Consider the following 19905-nt stretch of genomic DNA (forward strand, 5'->3'; position numbering starts at 1 on the left):
CTAGCCACAACCTCTACCACTGCTTCTCTAGGAACTCTTGCTGTTCCACTACAACAAGGCTCAATATCACAGACTTCTGAAATTTAACATATGTCATCTTTGACTCAGGAGAACAATCTTTGAACACAACATAAGTGTGGCAGTGGGTATAGCGATAGGGAGTAAAATGACACTCAGGTGGGTGGGTGGGTGAATATACGTGATTTTATTGTGATTCACTGATGTCTTTAGAACAGTCACTATCTGTGGTCTTTATGGTTGTCGATCTCATCTGTTCTCTTCTCCCTCAGGATTCCCGGTGACTGAAGATGGGTGCCCGGCGGTGGTATTGTCAGGAAGACCGGAAAAAGAGGAACAAAAAGCAGGTAAGTAGTGTCTACGAGAGTTAGTTTGTATTCTTTATCGTGTGGGGAGGGTGTGTAGAGTGAGAGAGAGAGAGAGAGATAAAGTGAATGGGGTGAATAGGGTATAAGTTTCCTCTCCCAAGAGAAAAATAAAGGAAGTAGGAATGAATGTTGAGGGGGCTATAGGGTCCCGTTCCTACACCTCTGTGGACTCAGTCTCCTCTTAAGGACCATAGAACCACTCTATTCCTGTGATCAGTGGTTGGTGCTTCTCTTGTTTTGTGGTCTTTCCCTTCCCAAACTCCCCCCCCCTTCCTCCCTCTACTCGTCTCCTCCACCCTCCTCCCTTCCCACCATACACCGCAATTTGTCCCTCAGGCAGGACAGTACCTGCTTTAGCCACGTCCATCCAGGGACGTGGCGGAGTTCGGGCTTCTTGGGACCGTCCTGTCCCTCTGTGGGGTTGTCCCGGGCGTTAAATGGTCCTCCTTCCCCAAGGTATGGGTCGATGGTTCTCTCGTCTTCCCCGCTGTCTTCTTTTTCCGCACTCTCCGCTGCTCTCCTTTCGGCGTCCTTTTCTCTTTCTGTGCATCCAGCTCGCAGTCCTTCTTTACTTTTTAAACTCTCTGGAACCCGGATATCCGGGTTCCCGGCTCCGGCGGCTTCGCCCTCCTCCGCGCTCTGCGCTCTCCGTCCTTCTATAGGTATATTTCGGGGAATCCGGATTCCCGACTTCAGTAGCTTTGTTCTCTGCAGGACCTCCGAGGCGCCGTTCCGATCGGGAACCAGCGCTGAATGTAGCCGGGAAGTCCGCCACCCGGCTACAATAAGTATTAAGAGTTGCTAAACGGAAGAGATGTATAGTCAACTTCTTATACCAAACGTAAGCCTTACAAACAGCAGTGTAAGGTTCCAACCTCTGATTTACACTATCTACACCACCCATGTGCTTATTGTAGTCTAAAATGCATGCAGGTTTGCACACTTCAGCAACCTGACCCCAAACAGTCACACGTGAAGTAGGCTCATCATGGATGGTAGTCAGCATGTAGACATCCCTCCTGTCTGCAAATTTCACAGCTAGCAGCTCATCATTTTGCAAGGCACTGTACTGTCCCCTCTCAAGTTTTTTTTACACACACGCTCTCTTGAACAGCCTTTACGGTTAGAGTGGATTGTGCCACAAGCAACAGTGTCCACTTTGAACAATTCCCTGAACTACTGCACACCAGTTTAGAAGTTATCTAGGTACAAATGGTGACCTTTGTTAAATAATCGTCTGCCAAGTTCCCACACAATTTTCTCACTAACTCCAAAAGTGGGTGGACAACCAGGGCGGTCAATACTGAAATACTAACAAGTGTAGACCCGGAAATTATAGACATATCCTGTACTACTCTCAGACAGCATATACATCTTAATTTCATAACGTGCCCTTTTGCCAGGAATGTACTGCCTAAAAACCAAACGGCCCTTGAACAGGACCAAAGACTTGTCCACAGCTATTTCTTTCCCTGGAAAATAGATCTGTTAAAAATGATCTACAAAGTAATCAAGGGCAGGCCGAATCTTTAAAAGACGGTCAGAATCAGGGTGATCTTGTGGCAACGCTAAAGCATTATCAACAAAATGCAGCATCCGAAGAAGAAACAAATACAGATTACGACTCATGTTTGCAGGAAATATAGCCGTTCCCATCAAGGGACTAGTAGACCAATACGAAGACAGTGATGGCTTTCTTAGAGGCCCCATGAAAAAGTTAAACCCAAGAACATCTTTAACTCTTCCAGATTTGTGGGAATCCACAGGGTAGCTCTAGAGCGTGGCCTAAGTCTAGCACTGTTGTCCCTCAAATACTGTTCTGCATACAAATCAGTCAGCTCAACAATCTTTTCCAAAAATACATCATGCATAAACAACTGAAAGAAATTGATAGGCAAAAAGTTGTCCGTATTCACTTTACACCCTGGGATACCAGTAAAGGCAGGCAACCATAGCTGTCCATGTTTGGGGCAACCCAGACTTCAGGTCTTCTAATTGGAAGCCTTTCAGCCCCAGACTGCTGCACTACTGGAACATCAGTGTCCTCCCCTAAAACAGGCACTTCATCCGCACTGAGAGTGGCATCCTCATGAAATGATCCCTCTCGGACAAATTCACTGCCAGAATCTTGCACTTCCTCCTCTGCCTCAGATGCAGAGTCAGTCTCATAATCATGGCCAGAAGAAGACTCAAATTGCATACCAATAACCTGATAAGTGGAAGTATCCATGATCCTTCCTAATAAAAGTAACTTGACAACTACGACAACAATCAACACTGTGTAAAATAAGTAATAAACAAAGTGTAACTTCATCACAAAGACCTATTTACTCAAAAACAATACCACTCACTTGCCTGAGACAGCTAGGCTCACCAAATCCTCCACTGCACAGACATAGCAAGTACCAATTATATCCCACTAAAAAGGGAAAACAAAATAAAATTACACATAAGACAACACAAATATCATTGTGCATAAATCTTAGGGCAATTTTGCACACAATGGAAAATAAGCTAAATATACTGCATTTAGTACACCATTTACAAAAAAAATCATTCATGCATGGTAACAATACTCATTTGGAATTAAGGCCCTCATTACAACCCTGGCAGTCAGTGGTAAAGCAGCGGTAATACCGCCAACAGGCCGGCAGTAAACAAAATGGAATCACGACCATGGCGGAAACCGCCAACACAGCCAGCCACTTTAACACTCCGACCGCCACGGCGGTAGCAACAAACACCGCAGTGGGAACCGCCAACAGACAGGCGGAAGACAAGGTTCCGCCCACACTATTACAAGAGGCCTATCTGCCACCTTTTCCGGGGCGGTATCAACGCCATCAAAAGCACCGCGGAAACAGTACTTTGAAGGGAAACCACTCACCTCTCGACACTCGAGGAAGAACCAGAATGCCATGGAGCTTGAACTACAGGTGTTACCCATGCTGGTGTATCTTCTCATATACCAGGAGTACTAATGCCGTCGACGACCACCACAGTGAGTACTGCACCTAGTACACAGGGGACGGGGGGAGGAAAAAGAGAGAGTGACACACACACGCAACACGCAACACCCCCACCCTCAACACCATACACACAAACACATGCAACAACATTACACATACACCCCGTAACCCTCAGGAATAACGCAAGGACAAAAAGGAATTGAGTCAAATAATTGTAATATTAGAAATTTAGAGAAATACGTTCAAAATTAAATAAACAGTATGTACAACATATACAATATATAAAAAATGAGGGACAGTGTCCACACAAAAATAGTCCGTGGCCCACTGGGCCATAACACATAGGCCAAGCCCACACTTGACTCCTGCCTCAAAACGGAGAGAACACTGCAGGGGCATCAGGTCGAAAACACACAGGCACCTCAGGGGGACGGGGAATGGGTGGCACCTAAGCCGGAAGATGGTACTATGCCACTGCTCCTGGATGGGGCTACATGCCCACTGCTTGATCCTGGGAAGTGCAAAGCCACAGTCTCTCAAGTGGGTGGTTTGCCCACTGCTTGGTCCTGGGCACTGCAAAGCCACAATCTCTCAAGTGGGTGGTTTGCCCACTGCTTGGTCCTGGGGAGTGCAAGGCCACAGTCTCTCAAGTGGGTGGTTTGCCCACTGCTGGGTCCTGGGGAGTGTAAGGCCACAGTCTCTCAAGTGGGTGGTTTGCCCACTGCTTGGTCCTGGGGAGTGCAAAGCCACATACTCTCAAGTGGGTGGTTTTCCCACTGCTTGGTCCTGGGGAGTGCAAAGCCGCAGTCTCTCAAGTGGGTGGTTTGCCCGCTGCTTGGTCCTAGGGAGTGCAAGGCCACAGTCTCTCAAGTGGATGCCTTCTTCCACTGGTTCTGGAGGGGACTTTGTGCCCATTGTGCTTCATCCTGCCAAGGATAGGGCGAGTGGATGCCTTTCTCCACTGGTTCTGGAGGGGGCTTTGTGCCCAGTGTGCTTCATCCTGCCAAGGATAGGGTGAGTGGTGCCTTTCTCCACTGGTTCTGGAAGGGGCTTTGTGCCCAGTGATGCAGCACTTGGGGGGTGCCAGGTCACAGTCCCTCACCTGGCTTTCAGAGCCACGAGGTTTGCAGTGACCAGGATGCATGATAATCCATGGAGGCAGGGCTACAGTCCATTCGCCGGCGGCTACGGCTGCACAGTGTTGGTAGTGCCGGTGCTGGTGGGAGTGCTGCCAGTGGTGGGGGGAGGCTCCAGACCTTCCCCTGCAGCCGCGGACGGCTGCCCACTGGGGCTGCTGCTACTGGCAGTGGTCCTACTGTCAGCGGTGCAGGTGGCGGTGCTTGCGGCGGTGCAGGTGGCAGAGGCGTCCGCCACCACCAAGGAGCTTCCATTGGAGGAGGAGTCACTGTCTGTGGTGTCCCCTCCTATCTCAGTCATGGTGCTCCCCTCGCCCTCCGTCCCACTAGTGCCCTCACCCTCTGTGGATTCGGCCTTCAGACCCATGTGGGATGCTGTCTTCCTTGCCCAGTGGCGCAGGTCCTCCCACTGTTTGCAGCAGTGGGTGCTCTGCCTGTCAAAAACCCCCACGGTCCGCACCTCCTTGGCGATGGCAAGCCAAGTACCCTTTTTCTGATGGGCGCTGACCTGCAGGGAAATATGCATAGAAAAAAAGGGATTAGTAATATCATCCGAACTGTTACACTCAAGTCCCACAATATCCCTCCCATCTCCTTACGCACAGACATTGACCACCAGACATGCAGCACTCTACCCAGGACCCCTCAGCCCCCCCCCCACACGAGGCATTCACACATAGCACTCCATACATTCATGGCCCACGTATCATGCTCACAGTGTACTCACCTGTTTGTCAAGCTCACAGTGTACTCGCCTGTTTGTCTGAAGGACCATAGAGTGAAGTATACTGTGGTAGGACCCCATCTACCAGTCTCCCTAACTCCTCCGAAGTTAAGGCAGTACCATGAGCCATTGTCGCTTCCAGACACAGGTCACAGCAGCACTTGCAGTGTAGGTCCTCTCCTGTTGAAGGTCAGTTAGCAAGTGAGTGAATAGATAGAAAATGGCGGTCACGTCCGCGGTGGTGTGTACCGTCACCGCCGGCGTACATCGCCATTGGCTCCTGGAACCCATAGGGCCTAATGTTAACCAATGCGAAGTTGCATGGCTGTCATCGACGGCTGACTGTAGCGGCACACAACGCCAGCGGAATTACCTCATTTCCACTTGTCCCTCCTCATAGGTCAGGCAGCCGCCATTTCAGGGAGGCACAGGCCATGGCACCTAACTGCGTCACAGCAGACATTGGCACATCAACTGACTCTCGGATTCACATACTGGTTCTGTAAATTAAGAGATGCATCATTATTTCAATAGATGTGTGATATGACCCTCTTCTCACCGTTTTCCTCCCTAGACTTCAAGCGCTGAGGATGAATATGAGATGGAGACATCCTCCAGTGTACAGACCCCTGGTGGACCTGGCGACAATGGAGAACAGACACATTATCCTAACCTACAGACTTGATTGAGCCACAATCCAAGAACTGTGTGCCCAATCGGAGCCAGGCCTGATTTCTGCTATCCTCAACCCCACAGGTATCCCCCCTCTAGTGCAGGTCCTGTCAGTGCTCCATTTCCTGGCAAGTGGTTCCTTCCAAGCGACAGTGGCCATGGCATCAGGGATGTCACAGCCTATGTTCTCCAACGTGTTGACCAGAGTGTTGTCTGCCCTGCTGAAACACATGCGCAGCTACATCGTACTCCCACAGGTGGAGGATTTGGCAATAGTGAAAGCTGACTTCTATGCCCTGGGACATATCCCCAACATCATTGGTGCCATTGATGGTACACATGTAGCATTTGTCCCCCCCCCTCCCTGGAGAATGGACAAGTGTTCTGGAATAGAAAAAGCTATCACTCTCTGAATGTGCAGATGGTGTGTTTGGCAGACCAGTACATCTCCCATGTGAATGCCAAGTACCCTGGCTCTGTGCATGATGCCTTCATCTTGAGGAATAGCAGCATTCCATATGTGATTTCTCAGCTCCAGAGGCACCGGGTGTGGCTAATAGGTGAGCCCATGGTCTCCACCCAGTTTATGTAGATATATGGTTGTAGGGTCGTCCCTAAGGGTGAGTGTCTGCCTAACAGGTATCCCTTGAATATTTGCAGGTGACTCTGGTTACCCCAACCTCTCATGGCTACTGACCCCAGTGAGGAATCCCAGGACAAGGGCAGAGGAACGTTACAATGAGGCACATGGGCGAACAAGGAGGATCATTGAAAGAACCTTTGGCCTCCTGTAGGCCAGGTTCCGGTGCCTCCATCTGACAGGTGGATCCCTGTACCTCTCACCCAAGAACATGTGCCAGATCATCGTTGCATGTTGCATGTTGCATAACCTGGCCTTGAGACGCCAGGTGCCTTTTCTGCTGGAAGATGAGCCTGGACATGGCCTTGTGGCAGCGGTGGAGCCTGTGGACAGTGAGGAAGAGGAGGCAGAGGAAGAAGATGTGGACAACAGAAGAGCCCTCATATAACAGTACTTCCAGTGACACAGGTAAGACACTGTAACTTCACTTTACATTGCAGTTTTGTGTTTAACATTGAACATGGCAGACTGATTTCCCTATTTCTATGGCCACTTACTGTACCCTTTGGCATCACTATTTTCAGATCTCTGTGCCCCACTCTGGCTTCTGCTGTGTTTACTGCTGCCCACTACAGGTCATACCTATGTATACATGACTGTACATTTGAATTGCAATGTTTACAGCTTGTTAAACAAACACATATTTCAATCAATTGACAGACTCCATACCTGTATTTGTTCCAAGGGTGTTTATTTAAGTGCTAATAAGTGGAGGGGGTATTGCAATGGGCTGGGTTGATGATGGAGGAAGGTCCAGGGTAGAGACCAGTCTATTGGTATTACAGGTGCATTGTCCAATGGGGCATAGGAAGGGGAGCAATAACTGTTCAAGGTGGACAGAGTAACAGACTGGGGCAGAAGGGTGACAATCAGGAGAGCCTTATTTCCTGGCGGGGGTCTTGACAATGTTCTCTGGCTTCTGCCTGGATCACGGGGACCATTTGTGGGGTGGTTCTCCTTCTGCAGGGGGTGGGGTGCTGGTTGCCTGTTGGTCCAGTGGCGGGCCTCCTGTCCACTAGCACCAGCGGAGGTGGAGGGCTGTTCATCATGTGGCTAGTGTCAGCGGCCCGTTGGTGTGCCACTGCCTCCCTCATGGTGTTGGCCATGTCAGCCAGCACCCCTACAATGGTGACCAGGATGGTGTTGATGTGTTTGAGGTCCACCCTGATCCCCCGGTTCTGTCCCTCCTGCAGCCGCTGGGTCTCCTGCAACTTGGCCAGTATCTGGTCCAAGGTCACCTGGGAATGTTGGTATGCTCCCAGGATCCCTGCAAGTGCCTCGTGGAGAGTGGGTTCCCTGGGCTTGTCCTCCCCCTGTCACACAGCAGTCCTCCCAGCTTCCCTGTTGTCCTGTGCCTCTGTCCCCTGAACCGTGTGCCCACTGCCACTGACCCCAGATCCCTGATCGTCCTGTGTTTGTGGGGTTGCCTGGGGTCCCTGAAGTGATGGACACGTGTCCTGGGAACAGAGGTATGGGCCCACTGAGTGGGTGCTGTGCTGGTGTATCCTGAGGGGGGAGGGTCTGTGGTGGTATGGGACTGTGGCAGGGTAACCCACTGTCCAAAGATCCCTGATGGGCCAGGTTGGTCGTCGTGATCCAGGCGTGCAGATCTGCTGTCATCACTGTGGGCCTCTTCTGTGGGCGGATTGGATGTGGCTGGCACCTCCTCTCTGGTGACGTTGAGTGGGGGTCCTGTGGGGATGTAAATGCAGTGTTATTGTATTTGCGTGCACCATCTTGTGCATGGGTGTGTTTCCCTGTATGGTTGTGATTGCCCTGTCAGCTTTGCCTTGTGTGCATGGTGATTTTGTGGGCTAGGTGATTCTCTCTAATGTGCATGCTTTAGTGATGGGTGTCCATGCAGGTCTGTGATGGGTGTCCATGCATTGGTGTGGCATGCAAGGCTTGGTATTGGGATGGGTGGGTTGTGATAGTGGGGTATATGTGAGGTGGTGGAATGATGGGGGTGAGGGTAGGAGTTTGTGATGGCATGCAGGTAGGGTGGGGGAGATGGTAGTAAAGATTTTACTTACTAGAGTCCAGTCTTCCTGCTACTCCTGCGAGGCCCTCAGGATGCATGGTCGCCAAGACTTGCTCCTCCCATGTTGTTAGTTGTGGGGGAGGAGGTGGGAGTCCTCCGCCAGTCCTCTGTACGGCTACCTGGTGTCTTGCAACCACGGAATGCACCTTTCCCCGTAGGTCGTTCCACCTCTTGCTGATGTCATCCCTTGTTCTGGGTTGCAGTCCCACGGCATTGACCCTGTCCATGACTCTCCGCCATAGCTCCATCTTCCTAGCAATGGACGTCTGCTGCACCTGTGATCCGAATAGCTGTGGCTCTACCCGGATGATTTCCTCCACCATGGCCCTTAGCTCCTCCTCTGAAAACCTGGGGTGTCTTTGGGGTGCCATGGATGTGGTGTGAGTGGTATGTGTGAGGATGTGTGGGGTGATGTGTTGTGGTGTGTGCTGTGAGGTGCGTGGATGGTGTATGGGTGATGGTGTTCTGTGGCTCACATTGAGTGGGTGCTCCTGGCTTGTCTCTGTCTCTCTGTTGGCAATCTTTTTTTTTGTTGAAAGGGTTGTGGGTAATGTGGGTATGGGTTTTATAGTGGTCTAAGTGTGTGGGTGTGGTGTGTGTATGTGTGTCAGGTGTGTGTATTTTGCATTGTCCAATGTGGTGCAGTTTTGTATGTGTCTGTGTATTTTGAGTGCAGCGGTGTGTACCGCCAATGGTTTACCGCGGTTGAAAGACCACTGCAGTGATTTGTGGATCCTGATAGTGTGGGCGTATTTCTGTTGGCGTAACGGTGTGGGTTTTGGTACCACCAGTTTATCACTGACCTTTGGGCTGGCGGACTTGTGTGGGTGTCTGTATAGCGGCAGATTTCTGTGTGTGTGTCATAATACTCGTAGCGGTATACCGCCGCGGTCACGGTATGTTGGTGGCCATCAGCATGGTGGTAGGTGGCATTTACCGCCAATGTTGTAATGAGGGCCCAAATGTCTTACCAAACACATGCAACTACACAAACTGCAGGTCTACCACTGCCACAACCGCAAGGAGTCACAGCAAAGGAATCAAAAGCTTTGACCCAGAACAAAAAGGAGAAATAAAACATTATGATCACAAATACAGATACTTTGCCAGTCTCCAACATCCTGCCACCAAACATTTACAAATTTTCCCTGGTTTCCAGTGTTTTCTGGGCCTAACATAAAGAGACCTATCTTCCCCCAAGGGGAGCACAAAAGGCCAAAAGTAGTTTACCCCCATGGGGGAGGGACCCTTGCCCAAGTGGTCGCCCCCAGCCCCCACCAAGAAAAAAACATGCGCTCATGCAAAAATCCCTGGTGCTTAGTGGTTTCTGTCTGGCTTGTGGGCAGATGGGCCTAATATAAATAGGCCGATCTGCCCCAAAGGGGGCAGAAATGGCCAACATTATTACCCCCCAAGTGGAGCGACCCTTGCCCAAGGAGCCAACCCCCCAAACAACAAAAGCACGCACAAAACATAATCCCTGGTGCCTAGTGGTTTCTTCCCCCCTTGGTGGCAGATGGGCCTAACATATACAGATTTGCCCCCAAGGGGGGCAGAAAGGCCAAAAGTAATTTACCCCCATGGAGGAACGACCCTTGCCCAAGGGGCCACACCCCCAAGAAACAAAATGCACCCACCCAACAATCCCTGCTGCCTAGTGGTTTCTGCCCCCTTTGGGGGTTAGACGGGCATAATATAAATAGGCTGATCTGCCCCCAAGTAAGGCAGAAACAGCCAAAATACATGCCCCCTACAAGGAGCGAACGTTGCCCATGGGGTCGCTCCCTGAAAAATGCAAAAATTTCAAAATTCCCTGGCGTCTAGGGGGCAGATCGGCCTAAAAAATAGCGGTATTACCAGCGGTAATACGTTTCTAACAGACACAGAGGGAAAGGAAAAACTCTTTACTTCCCCCCATGCCTCTTTGAAACCCCCCACCCCGCCCAGGAGGGGAAGCTTACCTCCTTATCAATCCAGCACTGGAAGAAATGACTTCCAGCGCCACCGGCACCATAGGATGATGTCAGCGCGTGTGGCACATGCTGACGTCATCCGATCGCCAGGGGAAGGGGTGGTGGGAGAGAGGGTTGGGAGTGGCAGTGTCCCGGTGGGGGCGTCTGGAGGTGTGCCCACGGAGGAGCACCAGCGCTTTCCCCGCGGGTCAATGCCAGGACACAACCATTACGTTCCTTGGCATAAAAGGGGCTAACGGTAAGAGAACATTGGGGTTCAGGAGTAAGAAGGAAGTGAAAAATTGAAGGCTCTATGGGGTGGAGATGACCTTGATATGGTTAGGGATGGAAAGGAGACCAAATGGTGTGAGTTTGGTCAGCGAGAGGTACAGAAGGAATAGAGTAGCGACAGAGGAGAAAAGAGGGTAGAGAAATAAAGGAGAGTGCAGGAGGAAGAAGCAAATTAAGGGGAAAAGTGAAGGAGAGTAATGAGCACCATTGTTTGTTAGGTCTTGTAGGACAAAGCGAGTTCTGATCTGAAGGAAAGTCGTAGGAGGTTGATGCAGTTTCCAGTGCTAATAAGGAGGCAATGGAGCAGGTGCACAAGGAGTGCCTTGGGTGAGGGGAGGCCAACACGATTTGTTATAGAGGGTTGGAGCACGTGTGTTAGGCAACTAGATAGGGAGGATAAGAGGGGGGCAGCTGTTATATGGAAAAGGGATATTATCTGAGAGAGTGGTGTAATAAATGTACATGTTAGGAGTACATGAGGGGATGAGAGACCGGTAGATGGGATGGGAGCGATTAAAGGTGGGAAAGAATTTTGCTACAGTAAAGGAATAGGGAGGATAGTTTGGAGTGGATGGAGAAAGTAGAAAGGAGGCAGCAGTGTGAGGGATCTTACATGACAGGAACTGGTTGTAGGCAAGAAAGATAGTAGGGGCTGGTCAAGGTATGGCAGCTGTGGAGAGCATAGGCGAGCCTGTAGGAGGTGGAGCTGGTAAGAGGAGTACAGGGAGTTTGCAGGTGGGAGTGGAAGACGAGAGTAAGAATGAGACAGACCTGGTACAGGGGAGTGTCAGTTATGTGAGAATTTGAGATAGGGAAGAGGTATGATGGGCTAGAGCGATTAGCCAAAGACCAAGAAGGTGGGGAAGTTAAAAGGAGTAGGGAAGGATAGGAATGGTATGATGAGATATGGTGGGGGTGTCAGATTGTTAAGAGAGGGAGATAGATAACAGGAGTAAGTGGGATAGAGAGCAGGCAGGTAGTAGGTAGACGGAGAGGGTAGCTTTGGAGCAGAGTGGTTCAGGGGAGGATAAAGTTACAAGAAAAGTATAGGCTCATTGGAGTAAGAGGGAACAAGGTACATGTAGGGTAGATTGAGTTGGGAATGTTAAAGGAGAAACTAATTGGGTAGCAGTAGAGAAAGGTTTACAGGAGAGGTCGACGTAGGAAGCAGAAATTAAGTGGGTAGGATTGAGGAGTAACAGAAGGTTAGTCAGGAAGGAAAGATCTTCCTGGGAAATGGGTGAGCAAGCACATTTATTAAGACGATATGCAAATATTTAATTTAGTGTGAGACATTCTTGGGTTTAAGAAGCTGTGGAATACCTGTTGTCTGATGTTCCTGTCAGGAAGTAGAGGAAGCACAACTCACAAGCAAAGGAGGATGGAAAGTGCAGCTTCAAACAGGCACAAGATACTTCAGCAACTAAGGCCCTCAAAATGAATGGCATATAGGGGTCTGAATTTGTCTGATATAGTACATATATCCTCAATAATGGTGAACAACAAGCCTATATTAATGCTTACTGCACCAAAATATCTGGGCATTTTTCCCCTGCTAAACTCAAGCAAATCTGACCAGACAAAATTAACAGGGTATAGAAACATTATCCCACCCAGTAATTACTAGGTGCAATAACATTACATAAGTTGTGATTATAGCTTGCGCAGGGGTTGTAAAACATTGGATCACTCATAACAAGGGCCTGTGAGGTTTACCTAGAGGCTGTAAGGTACAGCTCACAGGAAGACACTGTTTCCAAATTCCACAGGGTCCCTATGACTCTGCGTCCTCAAGGTAATTAAGAGTTTATGTCTACCCACATGTGGCCAACGTGCAATACACAGAAAGATGGTGTTTCTAAATCCACAGGGTACGTCTTTCCATGAGGTTTCCTCAAATACTAGAATGTGCAACCTCACAGCTTGTGTGTGCTGGTGGGAAGAAAATGACTAAGTCAACATGGCACTCCCCTCAGAGTGCCATGCCCAGAACCCACTGCCTGTGGCATAGGTAAGTCACCCCTCTATCGGGCCTTACAGCCCTAAGGCAGGGTGCACTATACCACAGGTGTGCGCACAGTTGCATGAGCACCATGCCCCTACAGTGTCTAAGCCAAATATTAGACATTGTAAGTGCAGGGTAGCCATAATGAGTATATGGTCTGGGAGTTTGATAAAAACAAACTCTACAGTTCCATAATGACTACCCTGAATTCTGGGAAGTTTGGTATCACACTTCTCAGCACAATAAATCCACACTGATGCCAGAGTGGGATTTATTGAAAAATACACACAGAGGGTATCTTAGAGATGACCCCTGTATACCAGCCCAAATGCTGGTGTGAGGATGGCCAGTTCCTGGCAGCTTGCCACATCCAAAGCAAAACACAAATGATGGACTGAATGTGGAACCCAACAAACATTCACCCCCAGTCACAGATCGGGGTTTAATCCATCATTCTTTTGCTCACCATGCCACCCCAGTTTAGGCCCACCCATATGTAAATCAGTCTTGACCCTGTGCCACATGGGAACAGTCCAGCCCGAACTGCCAGGCCAGGTCCTCCCTGAACCGAAAACAAGCATCCTGGGACCGGTTTCAGGGTTTCACCCTTCATCGACCAGGCTAGCTTGAATCCAGTGGCACAGTGAGCCCGGGACCCAGGTCTAGGCATACCTGGCGCACTTATGGCATCAAAAGCAAAGCAAAACACAAATGATGGATGGAATGCGGAACCAATCAAACATTCACCCCCAGTCACAGATCTGGGTTTAATCCATCGTTCTTTTGCTCGCCATGCCACCCCAGTTTAGACCCAGCCATATGAAAATCAGTCTTGACCCTGTTCCTCTTGGGAACAGTCCAGCCCAAACTGCCAGGCCAGGTCCTCCCTGGACCGGAAACAAGCATCCTGGGACAGGTTTCAGGGTTTCACCCTTCATCAGCCAGGCTAGCTTGAATCCAGTGGCATAGTGAGCCCGGGACCCACGTCTGGGCATACCCGGCACACTTATGGCATCAAAAGCAAAGCAAAACACAAATGATGGACGGAATGCGAAACCAATCAAACATTCACCCCCAGTCACAGATCTGGTTTAATCCATCGTTCTTTTTCTCATCATGCCACCATCAACTGTTCTTTTTGCATTAGCTTGCCACATCCAGACGGGTTTCTACCACATGGGGTGAGTGCCTTTGTCACTCTGTGGCCAGGAACAAAGCCTGCACTGGGTGGAGGTGCTTCTCACCTCCCCCTGCAGGAACTGTAACACATGGCGGTGACCCTCAAACGCTCAAGCCTGGTGTTACAGCGCCCCAGGGCATTTCAGCTAGTGGAGATGCCCGCCCTTCCCGACACAGCCCCCACTTTCGGCAGCAAGTCTGGAGGAGATAGTGAGAAAAACAAGGAGGAGTCACCCACCAGTCAGGATAGCTCCTAAGGTGTCCTGAGCTGAGGTGACCCCTGCCTTAAGAAATCCTCCATCTTGTTTTGGAGGATTCCCCCAATAGGCTTAGGGGTGTGCCCCCCTCTCCTCATGGAGGATGTAGCCACCCTTCAGGACAGTAGCCATTGGCTACTGTCCCCCAGACCTAAACACACCTCTAAATTGAGTATTTAGGGGCAACCCTGAACCCAGATAGATTCCTGCAACCTGAAACAAGAAGAAGCACTGCTGACCTGAAAGCCCTGCAGAGATGACGGAGACAACAACTGACGTGGCCCCAGCCCTACCGGCCTGTCTCCAGACTCAGAGAACCTGCACAGCGACGCATCCAGCGGGACCAGCGGCCTCTGAGGACTCAGAGGACTGACCTGCACCTAAAGGACCAAGAAACTCCTGAGGACAGCAGCTCCGAACAAAACTACAACAAAGAAACCATCTTTAAAGAAGACTCCAGCCTCACTCCGGAAGCGTGAGTCTTCACAATCTGCACCAGATGCCCCCGGCTCGTGTTCAGAAGAACCAACACCGCAGAGAGGACCCCCAGGCGACTCAAAACAATGTGGACACCCTGAGTGGACCTCCCTGCACCCCCACAGCAACGCCTGCAGAGAGGATCCAGAGGCTCCCCCTGACCGCAGCTGCCTGGTAACAAAGGAACCCGACGCCTGCACCGCAGCCACTAGGACAGGGAGGAACCCCCTACCAGTGCAGGAGTGACCAGCAGACGGCCCTCATCCTAGCCCAGTCAGTGGCTGGCCTGAGAAGCCCCCCCGTGCCCTGCCTGCATCGCCAAAGTGACCCCTGGGTCCCTCTTTTGCTTTCAATGCAAAACCCGACACCTACTTTGCACATTGCACCCGGTCGCCCCTGTGCCGCTGAGGGTGTATTTTGTGTGCCTGTGTGTGTCCCCCCTGTGCTCCACCAAACTCCCTGGTCTGCTCCCCGAGGATACAGTGACTTACCTTCTAGCAGACTGGAACCAGAGCACCCCTGTTCTCCATAGGCACCTATGTTATTTGGGCCCTCCTTTGACCTCTGCACCTGACCGGCCCTGTGTTGCTGGTGCTGCGGGTTGGGGTTTCCTTGAACCCCCAACGTGGCTGCCTATGCCCAGGAGACTGAACTTGTAAGTGCTTTACTTACCTGAGAAACTAACTATTACTTACCTCCCCCAGGAACTGTTGATTTTTGCAGTGTCCACTTTTAAAATAGCTTATTGCCATCTTTGCCAAAACTGTGTATACTACTGTTTTAATTCAAAGTTCCATACTTACCTGCGTGAAGTACCTTACAATTTATATACTTACCTAAATTCTGAATCTTGTGGTTCTGAAATAAATTAAGAAAATAATATTTTTCTATATAAAAACCTATTGACCTGGAGTTAAGTCTTTGAGTGTGTGTTCCTCATTTATTGCCTGTGCGTGTACAACAAATGCTTAACACTACCCTCTGATAAGTCTATTGCTCGACCACACTACCTCAAAATAGAGCATTAGTATTATCTAATTTTGCCACTATCAACCTCTAAGGGGAACCCTTGGACTCTATGCACACTATCTCTCACTTTGAGATAGTATATACAGAGCCAACTTCCTACACACAGGATGAAGCAGTTTCCAGAAGGCACTGCATACTTAAGAGACTATAGGGATCATTTAATGAAGGGTAAGCAGGTTACCAAACATCTGGATTACAGAAGACCTCACTTCCACCTGCTTCATGGCACTCTGTCATTTATTGGCCTGTCCAACAGTTCGGGGGTCTTTTCTCAACAAAAGTGCTTCTTCCGAATAGCGGGAGAACTTAATGTGAAGAAAGTAAATCTAGGTGGTCTGGCATGTCATGAAGGACCACTCAGTATTTATTATTGTTTAACAGAAACAACACCTCAGATCGCCTACCTCTTTCAAGTAAAACAAAAGGCACACATTGGAAATTTTATCCTAGGGCAATTTCTATTTTTTACCATCCAGATCTGCCTTGTCACATATGCTGAACCCAGCAAGGAGAAATAAGCATCAGAAGGCCTTTCCTGAACAAGGCAGGCATTCTGATAATGAAATGGCTTAAGGCTTCAAACAGCAGATCAACATGAAACCAAACACTTAGGGGTTTCCTCCTCTTCTAAAGAAGCCGGGGAACCAGCAGGTTCAGTGGGACAGGATGAGTAACCATGCTCTGCCAAATCCTAAATGCACTTATATGGACCAACCAGGTGGTTGTAAGTCGTTGGGGTCCAAATAGAGGCCGGTGGCACAACATACAGGAAGCTGCAGGTTCCATGCAGGACCTGGTATTTGGGAACTGTGGGGTCCACATCAAAGAGTAAAATGGGCAACTCACAGGATCACCTTCTAAATACACCCTGTGTGCAAGAGTTTATGGAGGCAACTAGAGCCATGATGGTTGCAATGCCAATGAAAACATGACTTCCAGAAAGCACAAGGTTCTTAGGGCCTATTAGTCCTCTAGATTATTGCAATTCTCAGTGAGTCTTTTGTTTTACTATTTTGAACATTCTGCACAGTAGGGGTGGGATGTTCTAATAGCTTTATAGTATGGGGTAGCTGGGCTATACCGGTCATTAGAACATTGGAATGTTGGGGGCTCCATTGCAGACAATGGAGTGCTCCGGGCTTTTAAACGCTATAAAAGCCTGTAGCGTCAACATTCCCATGTTCTTTGTTCATAGCATAAGCTGTGATCAAAGCCTCATGGAGCCTGAGGGGATTTTAATCCCCTCGGGCTTCGTGAGGAATTTGTTTTATTTGATAGAACATTCTGCCCTCTAGTGGCAGAATGTTCTAATAGCCTTAGAACCCGCCGTATTGGCCTCTACCGGCCATTAAAGGCCCTTTCCCTTGTTAAAGGCCTGCTCCCTCTTTAATGTGGGAGCGGGCCTTTAACGGTCAGTAGAGCCCGCTACAGCAGGTTCTAAGGCTATAGTAAAGACCTGCTCCCTTCTTTAAGGCCCTCATCTTCGGCTAGGGTCTTTGATGCTGCAGTGGGCCTTTAATGGCCGGTATAGCCCGCTATAGCGGGCTGTAAGGCTATATTATGTATTCTGAGCATAAATTAAGCAAGAGATGACATTCTTTAACATCAGAATGAACAGTAGGCCACCAGTATGAATGTAGATCAATAACTAATGTAGTCATCCTCCTATGTTACTTGAAATATCTCAATCAGGGCACATATGCATAATATAAAATTGTAGGTTTTTAGTAGATACAAAACTTTACATTGTGTGAGCGCAGTCTCTAGGTGAAGAGCCTCTTCTCTTCCGGATCCCATGTGCTTCTTTGATTCTTTCTTTGAAAGGTTGAACAATACACAACACATGATGAAAAGGAACAATAGGTTAGTCATAACTAAGGGCCTGATTTAGAGTTTAGTGGAGGGGGTTACTTCGACACAAATGTGATGAATATCCTGTCTGCCATGATAATTCCATTATAGCCTATAGAACTTGTAATATCGCGGATGTGATATTTGTCGCATTTGTGACAAACTAACCCCTCCACCAAAATCGAAATCAGGCCCTAAGGGATGACTCAGGATAATGATGAGATAATGAATCAACCAAAAGATTCTTTGAACCAGTAATATAGGCCAGGTTAATGTGCTGAGAAAAGAAAAATGCCCCATCTGACTAGGTCACTGTTCTTACATTGAAGGTTTCATAAACACTGTAAATTTCTCTGGTCAGACCAACTTTTACAGAGTTTCTTAAAGCCCATCAATGGCTGTCCGCATTCAGTACATGCCACTTTCATTTCTAGCAAGAGTCCTTCTAGAACTGAAGAGGTCTGTTCACTGTTGGCCAAAACATGGGAGAAACAGAAAACAGGGTGCTCTCTTCCATCATTTTCTTGTAACTTTAATAAGGCAGACCCTGCTGCTCTTTCATAGACACCAGTCTCTAAACTTTCTTGAGGTGTCAGGATGGCACAAGATTGGAGCTTGAGTGAGCTCGTTTTTTAGCATATTGAGTTCTTTCAGTGTGGGAATACTATTGAAAACCTATTGTCATATTTCCTTCGTTAAGACATACGTAAAGGGGACAATTCTTGATCACTGTATACTTGGAACAGATAAAGTGAAACCTCATGCCTTAAAATAATTTTACTTACTTACTGCCTGTCCTTCTGACTGGCATGTAGGGCACCGACAAAGGACATCCACTTCTGTCTGTCCTGGGCACGTTTCTGTACCGTGCCCCAACTGTGATTCAGGGTCTTCAATTCTGGTTTCACAGCTTGGTTCCAGGTGTTCTTTGGCCTGCCTCTTTTCCGTTTGCCTTCTGGGGTCCAATGGGGAACTGTTCTTGTGATGGAGTTTTATCTTCCCATGGTGTGTTCTGTCCATCTCCATCTTTTTCACATAATGATAGTGTCCATGCATTCTGCCTCGCTTGAAGCAGAGCGGAGAGCATAATCTCATTTTGCGTCCTCTCATCCCAAGTAGTCTCAGCTAGTAAAAATGAGTCCCATAAATCAGTGCATCTATACTGCCTTGTTGAATATCACAAAATGCTCCCTCAGTGAAGTCTTTAAGATCATGAAGTTCATGCATCTTTGAAAAGGTGAGTAGGAAAGTTGCCTAACTATCCAAGCAAAAATCCTAAATGGTAGTTTAAGAGTAGCTCAAGCTAGGGCAAGTTCAGTAACACAGCCGATTAGACACCTTACCTCAGTCTTGGTACAAACTGCAGGGCAAAAGCAAAATGCCCCATTAGGGCATTAGGGCATTAACATACATAAAACACAGAATTTCAACAAAGGACAGTTTACCTAAATGTCAAAAGTCCAACAGTACCAAATGTGCAGCTTTTTCCTAGGGACTGTAGTCTGCACAATCACTTTTGTAATATTAGCACAGATCACAACGTTGTTTATGGTGTGCTGTTCATTTGATGACACATATCAAACTAATGACTACGTGGAAAGTATAAAAATATATTTTGTATTCTGTAAGATCTATGGAATCTCTTGGTGCAGGCGAAGCCCCCTGACGACCACTTCTGCAGTGAAATGTGCTGGAGTGTCACATTGGAGCCACACTGCTCATACAAAGGGCTTGCTGGCCAGTAGAACGCGCTCAACAAAATGTTTGGTAGATTTTTATCAATAGTTTTTCCAAGATTGTGGAAATTCATCTAACTTGTACCACACTGGAACATGCCCCTGTCGAGGGTTGCCCCTCCCCATCCCCAACTTTGCTCCTCTGATCTCTTGAGCAAAGGGTTACTAGGCACACATGGTTTTGCTATGGGTTCGGGGTGCAGTGAATGTTTGACATTTTGAACGCAAATGGGATGTACTGAAACCTATCCCAGCAATATTTCAATATCTACACATCATAAAGTTTCTGCCGCTGGGTGCCAGACCGCTCTTGCCGTGGTTGGCTGGCCGAGACAGTGTGATGAACGAGACTTTTTTTTTTAGAGTTTCAGCATTTGTTCCCCACACAATTATGGTTCCCTTCAGTCTTCCTCACACATGAACATATCCATGCCATGGCTCGACCCAAAACCTTGTTCCTCTATGATATCTGAGTGCGAGAGCAACAGACATCTGTGGGTTTTTGGTGCGTTTAAGCAGTGATCCCCACACACACTAGACACTAGGGAGTGTTTTCAAAG

At 48.6% G+C, this 19905-nt stretch overlaps 1 long non-coding RNA gene across 1 annotated transcript in view; it reads right to left on the reverse strand.

Annotated features, from left to right (window-relative positions):
• Positions 1-19905, reverse strand: part of LOC138302160 (uncharacterized) — a 114172-nt gene that overhangs the window by 43183 nt on the left and 51084 nt on the right. The gene's annotated exons all lie outside the window — the stretch shown is intronic.

Source organism: Pleurodeles waltl, chromosome 6, assembly GCF_031143425.1.
Source record: "Pleurodeles waltl isolate 20211129_DDA chromosome 6, aPleWal1.hap1.20221129, whole genome shotgun sequence".
Taxonomy (NCBI): Eukaryota; Metazoa; Chordata; class Amphibia; order Caudata; family Salamandridae; genus Pleurodeles; species Pleurodeles waltl.